Below are 10,368 nucleotides of genomic sequence, written 5' to 3'. Positions count from 1 at the left end.
TCGAAGCCATCACAGCCATGCCTACCAATGACATGGCTGTGATTGGCCAGTGTAGCATGTGACCCAGCCTCTATATAAGCTGCAGTCATGTAGCGCTGCACTTCACTCTGCTGTGCTTAGTGTAGGGAGAGGATGCTGCTGTTGATTTCAGGGAGAGAATAGGAGAGAACCTTTGCTGAAAACGTGAATCTAACTCAGCGATCTACACACATTGTGTTGTGTGGGTGCAGGGCACAATTTTTTTTATCCTGCCCTGAGTCCAGTGACCGAAAAAAAAGAACTTTTATAAGTCAGTTAGGTGCGCGGCGGCAGCGGCCATTTTTTGCAAGCTCAGTGCACCAGCACTGCATCTGAGCTTTTGGGACATTGAAATCCAAGCTTTAAAAACAGCAGTAAAAAAATCTATTTTTTTTTGGGCAATTTACATCTGGTGCATTTTTAGGCTTAGTAAGTGTGCAGGCATGCCTCTTCAGAGGAAGAGGCGGTGGTCGCACAGAGCCACCAGCACAGCAGAAGAGGGTGCGGCCGTCCTCTAGACAGTACACCTGCTACTGCCCACCGCAGCAAGGGACCGAGCACACCAAAGCCAGCTCCAAGGAGTTCCCTGGCGTGGCAGTTCTTCAGACAATGTGCTGACGACAAGACACAAGTGGTTTGCAAAGCACGAGATGCAGTGGAGTAGACACCAAGAAAGGTCTCTGGCTCCTCCTGCTTCCTCTTCTGCTGCAGTCTCTGCCTCTTCATCCACCTCTGGAGTGACAGTGCCACCTGCCACCCCGCAAACAGAGGATCTGCCAGCAACACCAACACCTGGGTCACCAAGCATCTCCACAATGTCCCACGGAAGCGTTCAGATCTCCATCTCCCAAATGCTTGAGAGGAAGAGGAAGTACCCCCTACCCACCCACGATCCCTAGCCCTGGATGCCAGCCAGCATTTCTAAATTATTGGCCTTTTAAATGCTGTCATTCCGTCTGGTGGAGACGGATAGTTTTAAAGGCCTTATGGGGGTGGCTGTCCCACAGTACGTCGTGCCCAGCCGCCACTAGTTTTCCAGGAGAGCCATACCTTCCCTGCACAACCAAGTAGGGGACAAAATCAGGTGTGTACTGCGCAACGCCATCTGTGGCAAGGTGCACCTCACTACAGATACGTGGACCAGTAAGAACGGTCAGGGACGTTATATCTCCATAACAGCACACTGGGTAAATGCAGTGGCGGCTGGGCCTGAGGCGGATAGCAGTTTGGCGCATGTCCTTCCACTATCGAGGATTGCAAGGCGCTTCAGTGTGCCTCCTGTTGCTTCCTCCTCCTACTCTGCTTTGTCATTCTCTACCAGCTCCTCATCCGGTCAGCATAATACCTTCACCACCAACTTCAGCACAGCCAGGGGTAAACGACAGCAGGCAGTTTTAAAACTTATCTGTTTGGGGGAGCTGTGGACGGGCCTTGAACAACAGACCGATGAGTGGTTGGTGCCAGTGAGCCTCGAGCCCAGCCTGGTGGTGTGCGATAATGGTCGAAATCTCGTAGCAGCTCTGGGACTAGCCGGTTTGACGCACATCCCTTGCCTGGCGCATGTGTTGAATTTGGTGGTGCAGAGATTCTGTAAAAATTACCCCGATATGTCAGAGCTGCTGCATAAAGTGCGGGTCACCTGTGCGCGCTTTCGGCGTTCTCACCCTGCTGCTGCTCGCCTGTAACTTCGGCCTTCCCGCTCACCGTCTCATATGCGACGTGCCCAGAAGGTGGAACTCTTCCTTGCACATGCTAGCCAGACTGTGCGAGCAGCAGCAGGTGATAGTGGAGTTTCAGCTGCAGCACGCACGGGAGAGTCGCTCAGCGGAACAGCACCACTTCACCACCAATGACTGGGCCTCCATGCGAGACCTGTGTTCCTTGTTGCGCTGTTTCGAGTACTCCACCAACATGGCCAGTGCTGATAACGCAGTTCTCAGCGTAACTATCCCACTTCTATGCCTCCTTGAAAATATGCTTCTGGCGATGATGGAAGAGGATGTGGCACAGGAGGAGGAAGAGGGATCATTTCATAGGGTTTCTGGACAGTCATTCCCAAGTGGCTCCGAGGGTGGGTTCCTTCACCCACAAATGCCAGGTACACAATTGTCCAGCCAGGGCACAGTTCTGGAGGATGACGAGGTGGAGGATGAGGAGGAGGAGATTGAGGAGGAGGAGGAACCATGTTCACAGTAGGGTGGCACCCAGACCAGCTCATGGCCATCACTGGTGCATGGCTGGAGGGATACAGAGGACACAGACGATACACCTCCCACAGAGGACAGCTTTTCGTTGCCTCTGGGCAGCCTGGAACACATGAGCGATTACATGCTGCAGTGTCTCTGCAACGACCGCCGAGTTGCCCACATTCTAACTTGCGCAGATTACTGGGTGGCCACGCTACTGGATCCCCGTTACAAGGACAACGTACCGTCCTCAATTCCGTAACTGGAGCATGATCGTAAGATGCGCGAGTACAAGCGCGCGCTGGTTGACGCGATGCTGGTGGCATTCCCATCTGACAGCAGGAGCACAGTAGAAGCACAAGGCGAAGGCAGAGGAAGAGGTCGCCAACGCAGCTGGGGCACCGCCAGCACCTCAGAAGGCAGAGTTAGCATGGCCGAAATGTGGAAAAGCTTTGTCAACACGCCACAAGAACCAGCACCACCAGCTGATATGGAACGTCTTAGCAGGAGGCAGCATTTCGCCAACATGGTGGAGAAGTATGTGTGCACACGCCTACACGTACTGAATGACAGGTCTACCCCCTGCAACTTCTGGGTCTCCAAATTGGGCACATGGCCTGAGCTTGCCCTTTACCCTTTGGAAGTGCTGGTCTGCCCTGCAGTCAGTGTATTGTCTGAACGTGTGTTTAGCACGACTGCACAGGGTTATCACAGGTTATATTTTCCAATGTTTTGGGATGTACCATAATTTAAAAAATAAAATTTAAAACCAAAAACCAGTGTAGGCTAGCTCCTCCTCCACCGGAGCTTCCACCTACACCGCCACATCCAGCGCCTCCTCAGCCTCCTACTCTATATGGACCTCGTCCTCCTAGATCAAGATTATTATTTTTTATATACGTATTTTATGTTATTTAAAGTCATTTCCGTATCCACATTTGTTTGCAGAGCACTTGCCATGCTCTTAACCACATTTTGATGCCATTTGCAGCCCTCTAGCCCTTTCCATGACATTTTTGCAGACATTTTGGTGCTCCAAAGTTCAGGTCCCCATTGACTTCAATGGGGTTCGGGTCAAGTTTGGGTGAACTTTTTTCTGAAGTTCGGCCGAACCTGTCGAACCTGAACATCCAGGTGTCCGCTCAACTCTAGTCTGCACCCGTTCTGCAAAATTGCCGGACCCAAGTTGCAGACGTGTGAATGGACCCTTATGCGAATACCACAACCGCATTATTACAGTCCCTCCCTGCGCTCTTCCGTACTCAACACGCCCCGGACATGGCCAGCACAAATTCTCATCCATCATCTCCGCCTAACTTGCCAGGGGACCTGAGTGAGCAATACAACAGCCCCAGAAAACCACACCGCCCAGAGATTTAATGTTACCGGCTGCAGCGTCCTGAAACCACTGCTTAATGTTGTGACTTTCTTTAATGTAAATTGTACTTAGAAATATGTTCTCATAAAGTTGCATAGGGAGTGGGAGGTTCTAACAAGCCTCCCAGGGCTAACTCCGACCTACGCTCAGTGTGTGCACAGTGCAGGAAGAAGAAGGTCAGTGCGTGGTGATGTCTGAGGACAAGCTGAATCTCAGCAGCCATTTTGGAGAGTTATCCAAACTCCATACTTAGTTCCATGTACCATCCCATAGAAGGGAAAATATTACAGTATCTCCAGGCTACCCAGAGAGGGAATGAGGATATTGATGAAGGAAGGTAACTGTCATTTATCAGACTCCAGACTCCTTTGCTTCAGGTGGAGAGAATCAAAGCAACAAGCTACCCACCATAATAAAAGACAAAAGGGCCATTTGTCTGAGTATAGTATTCCTAGATGAGGATACAGAGGTGCAGTATTATACAGTACAACAGAGATAGTTCATCCCTCCTACCTGGAGAAATAAGAGAGAGAAAGACTGATTGTTATAGAGGACAATTCCTTATGCAACTTCTGGGAACTAGTGTGAATCACCTTAAAAGCTGCCTTTATCTAAATGACTGTTGCATACCTTGAAGATCTGTGGAACAGCTTCAGTAAAGTACTGGGAGTTTGTTAAAAGCTCTAGTCCCCCATATTCTATATCATCATTTCAACTACTACCACCAACATTTGCACCTAATGGTGCGGGCGTCACAAACCAGGGGCCCAGCCGCAAAAGCACCTTATACCAATTACCATCAAGGGCACCTCAAACCAACATCTGGCTGGTGTTACCTGCAACATAGATTGCCCCGGAGGATTTCGTGCTGTCTTCCCATCCACTGCACTGCCGAACCCAAGGGACAACTGAACCGTGAGTACTACTATCCTCGGCACCTTATCACTAGTACACTCACGCGTGCATCCTCCATAGGGAGCCCCGAAATGTTGCATGAATTGGCGTCACTATGAACAGGATTCGTGCAATATAACTGTGTGCCATTGCCTTATGAAAATAAGCCCCACTTGTTTGCCTAAGAGAGACTGTCAATGTGCTTTAACCTCTTCCGGACATAGGGCGTACAGTTACGCCCTTATGTCCCAGGACTAAAGGACATCATTGAGCAGGCACCTGGGGCAAATGCGCCGGGGGGTCGTGTGACTCCCCCATGTATGCGATCGCAGAAAACCGCAGGTCAATTCAGACCTGCGGTTTTCTGCGTTTCCAGGTTATTCGGGTCTCTGAGGACCTGATAACCCGGAACAGGATGCTAATCGTGGTGAGATTTTACCCCACCAATCACCATGCTGCGATCCTGAGTGGTGATAGTGAAATCACCTCTCAGGATCGCTTCTGATTGGTTGGTGGGCGGCGCCAGTTTCAAATGATAGCAGCGCTCCTCTCCTCCTCTTTTTGTGTTCTGGAGCCGGAGGAGAGAGGAGCTGCCTGCACGTCGTCGATCGGTGCCAGCATCACCCCATCTGTGCCCCCCAAGATCCGATCTGTGCCCCAGCACCCCCCATCCAAACAGCAGGTACTTAGGGAAAGTATAGGGAAAGTTTGGTCTAGGCAGGGAAAATAAAGGGAAAGTTAGTTTGAAAAACCTTGATTGCGTCACCCTAAGTAGGGTGTCTGGGGTCCACAGCACAGCTGTGTGACCCTAGACCCCCCCAGGGGTGCTGCCGCTTGCTACCCCTGCCCCCCCCCCAACTTTTTTGGGGTGCAGGATTTATTTTTTATTTTTTGTGTACGCTGACTGTGGCCGGCACTCTTAGCGTCTGGCCACTGTTAGCGCTTCGCACACCCCACCGCTGATCAACTTCGGACGGTTGATCTTTTTTTTTTTTTTTTTTTAAAACACATTTTTTGCCCTTTTTTTTGTTCGTTTTTTTTTTCTGTTAGTTTTAGGGTGAGTTCATGAACACCCGTGCCCCCACACACACGCACACCAAATAAAGATTTACAAACACGCACATACACACGCAGACACACACTCCCCTATGGCCTGCCGAGGAGGCATACGCCCAGCTTGCCTCAGACTCCGAGAGTCCCAGTGAGGACGAGGATGACCCCACTTTCCTGTTGTCATCCGCGTCCTCCTCATCATCTAGCGATGATGATGAGCCCCCAAGGCGGCGGAGACCGCCATGCTAGGGACCCTGTGGCCCACACTAGTACGAGCAGCTCTGGGGCTCGTACTAGTTTTCCGGCCCACCAGTTAAATCCACCGGAGCACCCTGCCGGTGAACCTGTCTGGTGTACCCCAGAGCGATATGAGCCCGTGATTCCTGATTTTGTAGGCCAATCAGGAATCCAGATTTCCACAGTGGGCTACACCAGGGATCAGCAACCTGCGGCTCTTCAGCTGTTGTGAAACTACAATTCCCAGCATGCTCCATTCATTTCTATGAGAGTTCTTAGAAGAACAGAGCAAGCATGCATACTGGGAGTTGTAGTTTCACAACAGCTGGAGAGCCAGAGGTTGCCTACCCCTGGGCTACACTGACTTTTTTTGTCATTTTTTCAGTGACCCACTGGTAAATCTGATGGTGGAGCAGACAAACCTGTACGCCCAACAGTTCGTTGCTCAACACCCAGGCTCCTTTTTGGCCAGTCCCGGTGGCTGGACGCTGGTCAGTGCATATATGCCTGGTCAAGAAACCTAGCGTCAGGCATTACTGGAGTGGGGACGTCCTCTACCAGGCCCCACTTTACAGTACGGCCATGACACGCTCCCGGTTTGAGGCCATCCGGAAATGTCTGCATTATTCAGATAATGCAGCATGTCCCCCCCCAAGGTGATCCTGCCCATGACCGTCTGTATAAGATACAGCCGGTCATCGATCATTTTGGGGACAAATTTGTACAGGCCTATGTACCTGGAAGGGAGGTCGCAGTTGATGAGTTTCTCATTGCGTTCAAGGGGAGACTCATTTGTATGTGCCCTCCAAGTGGGCGAGGTATGGCGTGAAGCTATACAAACTTTGTGAGAGTACCTCAGGGTACACTTACAAGGGGCGAGATTCCCGTATTCAACCCCCAGAATATCCCCCCACTCTGGGTGTTAGCGGGAAACTTGTGTGGGACCTTATGTACCCACTGCTAGATAAGGGTTACCACCTTTACGTGGATAACTTTTATACTAGTATCCCCTTGTTCCAGTCCTTTGCCGCCAGATCCACGTCCGCTTGTGGGACAGTGCGAAAAAATCAACGCGGCCTCCCTGCCCACCCCCTCCAGGTACCTATCCCCAGGGGTGCAACACGTGCCCTTACCAGTGAAAACCTGTTGCTGGTCATATATAAGGACAAGAGTGATGTCATTGAACTGTCCACAATTCATGGTAACTGCATCACCCCTGTCCCTGTGCGAGATACCGCGGCAACGGTCCTCAAGCCCGATTGTATGGTCGACTACAATCGGTATACGGGAGGAGTTGATCTCTCTGATCAAGTCCTCAAGCCATATAATGCCATGCGCAAAACCCGGGCATGGTACAAAAAAGTTGAGGTCTACTTGGTGCAGGTTGCCTTGTACAACTCTTTTGTACTATCCCAAAGCGCTGGCAACACAGGGACATTCCTTCAGTTCTATGAGGCAGTCCTCAAGGCCCTGATCTTTTCGGACCAGGAAAGAGCAGGCCGGAGTACCTCGGGAACTGGAGGCGCCCGGATCGTCCCTGGCCAACACTTTCCAGGTGTGGTCCCCCATACTGGAAAGAAGGGACGAACCCCCAAAAAGTGTATGTCGCAGGAGGGGGATACGGAAGGACACCACTACTCAGTGCGACACGTGCCCCAATCATCCGGGCCTCTGCATTGACGGTTGCTTCAGGGAGCATCACACTTCCATGGTGTACAAAATTTGTATCCCAATTTAGCCACTGACATCGGATAAAAAAAACTGGTTCTCAGACTTGAGACACCCAAATATATATTTTTTTAAGTATACAAATTAGGTATTGCTGTGTCGGTAATAATCTCCTCTATAAAAATACCCCATGACCTAACCCCCCAGATTAACACCTGTCCCCCAAAAAAATGGTGCAAAAAAACTTTTTTGTCACCTTACCCAACAAAAATGTTATATATATATATATTTTTATACATATATATTTTTCCTTTTAATATAAGATTTTAACATAAGATTTTGGTTATCCGACAACCCCCCTTGGCGCCCCAGTGCTAATCCCCCCTCCACTACCACCAAGCTACTTAGGGGAATACCTAGAATACACATTTTTCTTTTTTCCTTTTCTTTTTCTCCCTTCTAACTACTGCTGGAGGATGAGACATCGTCACCAAGGAAACTTTTCCCTCCTGATTATAAAGAGACTTATTCCAGAAACTCTGTTAGACATCCTACTGACCGCTTTAACGAGCCAAAGAGACCCATTTGTAGATACTGTCACAAGCCAGGTCATACAGAAATGATGTGCTGGCAGTTAAAACGTCAACCCCCGAGGCCAAGGACCGCCCCTCGGGAGGTAAAGCAGTAGGTCCATAAGATCCCAGCTGCATGCCCAGATATGTAGGCTCCCGTCCAGAAGTGGTTCTCCAAATCAATGGGGTTTTCTTGTTGCCTTGTTAGACACCGGATCTCAGGTCACAACTATCCGACAGACTGCCTTTGAAGAATACTGGGACAAAAAACAGCTGACAACCACCAGAATCCTGGCTGAGCATTATAGCCAGCAATGGCAAACCTTTGCCAGTGCATGGATACTGGGAGCCAACTCTTCAAATGGGAGGAACCACACTACCCCAACAAGGTATCATTGTTGTGCAAGTCAGGGAACATAACAACCCTCCAGTAGTCCTAGGAATGAACGTCCTTAGGAACTGTTATACTAAAATGCTTGGAGCTTTGCACAAGTCTATACCTACCGCTTCACCTGCCTCCAAAAAGGTTATATGTAACAAAATCTGAAGTCGGTAGATAGATTTTAGATTTAGCTAAACTTCCATTATCAATAGCTGATTGTATGTCAATGTATTTGCTTTATTAAGGACTTATGCAGATTGTGCCTGTGGGTGCCAACCTGTCTGCAAAAGGTGAAGACACTCCACATTCCCAGAGGAAACTTCATTTAGCACTGGCCTGTGACTTACAAGCCATATGCCAGTGCTTTGTGGTCAGGGGCAGGGGAGCACATAGCCTTTGTGCTGCCTGAGGCAAAAATTGAAATGGCACCCCCTTCCTCCCATGCCAAGATCTTGACCTAACCCCTTTTCCTCCAGCCAGAAGTGTAACTGGTCCAGTATGCACTTTCTATAATACTGGCGTCTTCTTATGCGTCACAAGGGTCTTTGGGCCCCCTCAGCTACATACTAATGAAGACCTGGAAGGGATCACTTAAAATGCAGAACAAACTCAAGACATGGTGACTGCTAATCAAGCAGGTGGTATAAGCCATTCAGCAGGTGGATGAAATAATATCAGAAGATATAACTAGGACCTCATAACACCCACATCTTCAGAACCCTGGTAATTGTGTTCAGCCCGACATGGGCTTCGAGGAGAATCCAGACACCCCGTACTGGACACGAGGCATTTCTCCGTATTCAGAATCTGGCCTTCTGGAAATCATAACCCGATCATATTTGGTGTCTGTATGACCGGGAAGGGGCGACTCAGATTATGAGATCTTATCTGTACTCGCAGTCCCTGTCATACGGCAAGGAATCGCTATAATTCATATTGCCACATCGGTCAGCCGTTTTGGGGATCCACATCATTTGCAGTGATTGCCCGTATTCTCATCTGTCCCGGAATATAACTGCTGCATCTCAGTAAGCCAATATTCTATATTTTATCCCTTTTATTTAAGGCTACTTTCACACCTGCGTTCAGGTGTCCGCTCGTGAGCTCCGTTTGAAGGGGCTCACAAGCGGCCCTGAACGCAGCCGTCTGGCCCTAATGCATTCTCAGTGGAGGCGGATCCACTGAGAATGCATCCGCCTGCCAGCGCTCAGCCTCCGCTCCGCTCAGTGAGCTGACACCTGAGCGCTGCAAGCAGCGTTCGGGTGTCCGCCTGGCCGTGCGGAGGCGAGCGGATCCGTCCAGACTTATAATGGAAGTCAATTGGGACGGATCCGCTTGAAGATGACACCATATGGCTCAATCTTCAAGCGGATCCATCCCCCATTGACTTTCAATGTAAAGTCTGAACGGATCCGCTCAGGCTACTTTCACACTTAGAAATTTTTCTAAGTTATAATGCAGACGGATCCGTTCTGAACGGATGCAAACGTCTGCATTATAGGAGCGGATCCGTCTGATGAAACATCAGACGGACCCGCTCCGAACACTAGTGTGAAAGTAGCCTTATCTGTTCACTGCATTGTTATTGTATGTATATTTAGTTTTTATCTTTTATCTGACACTTTCTTTTGTATTGCACTGCACTATCGTGTATTAAATTTAAACATTAATAAGTCCCTTCCTTGTGATATTATAGAACTTGCTCTTTTGAAGGGAATAACGTTATCGGTAGTGTTTCCATATAAATAACTTGTGTTACGGTTTTAATTTTGGGTTGATAGAATATATGAGTATAGGCCCCTTTTGCCTTATGGTATAAGTAGTGGCAGCGATTGCGATAGAAAATATTGGGGTGTTAGAATCTAGGAGAGTAAGTTAGCATAATTCCGTCCTCTAGAATAGGTGGGTGGGAATTTATGTGGTAAATTGATAATCTCACTAGTATAATACCCTGTGAAGTGACCCGAGAGTAGGGATAGT

Source organism: Bufo gargarizans, chromosome 3, assembly GCF_014858855.1.
Source record: "Bufo gargarizans isolate SCDJY-AF-19 chromosome 3, ASM1485885v1, whole genome shotgun sequence".
Taxonomy (NCBI): domain Eukaryota; kingdom Metazoa; phylum Chordata; class Amphibia; order Anura; family Bufonidae; genus Bufo; species Bufo gargarizans.
This window is presented reverse-complemented; position numbering follows the sequence as displayed.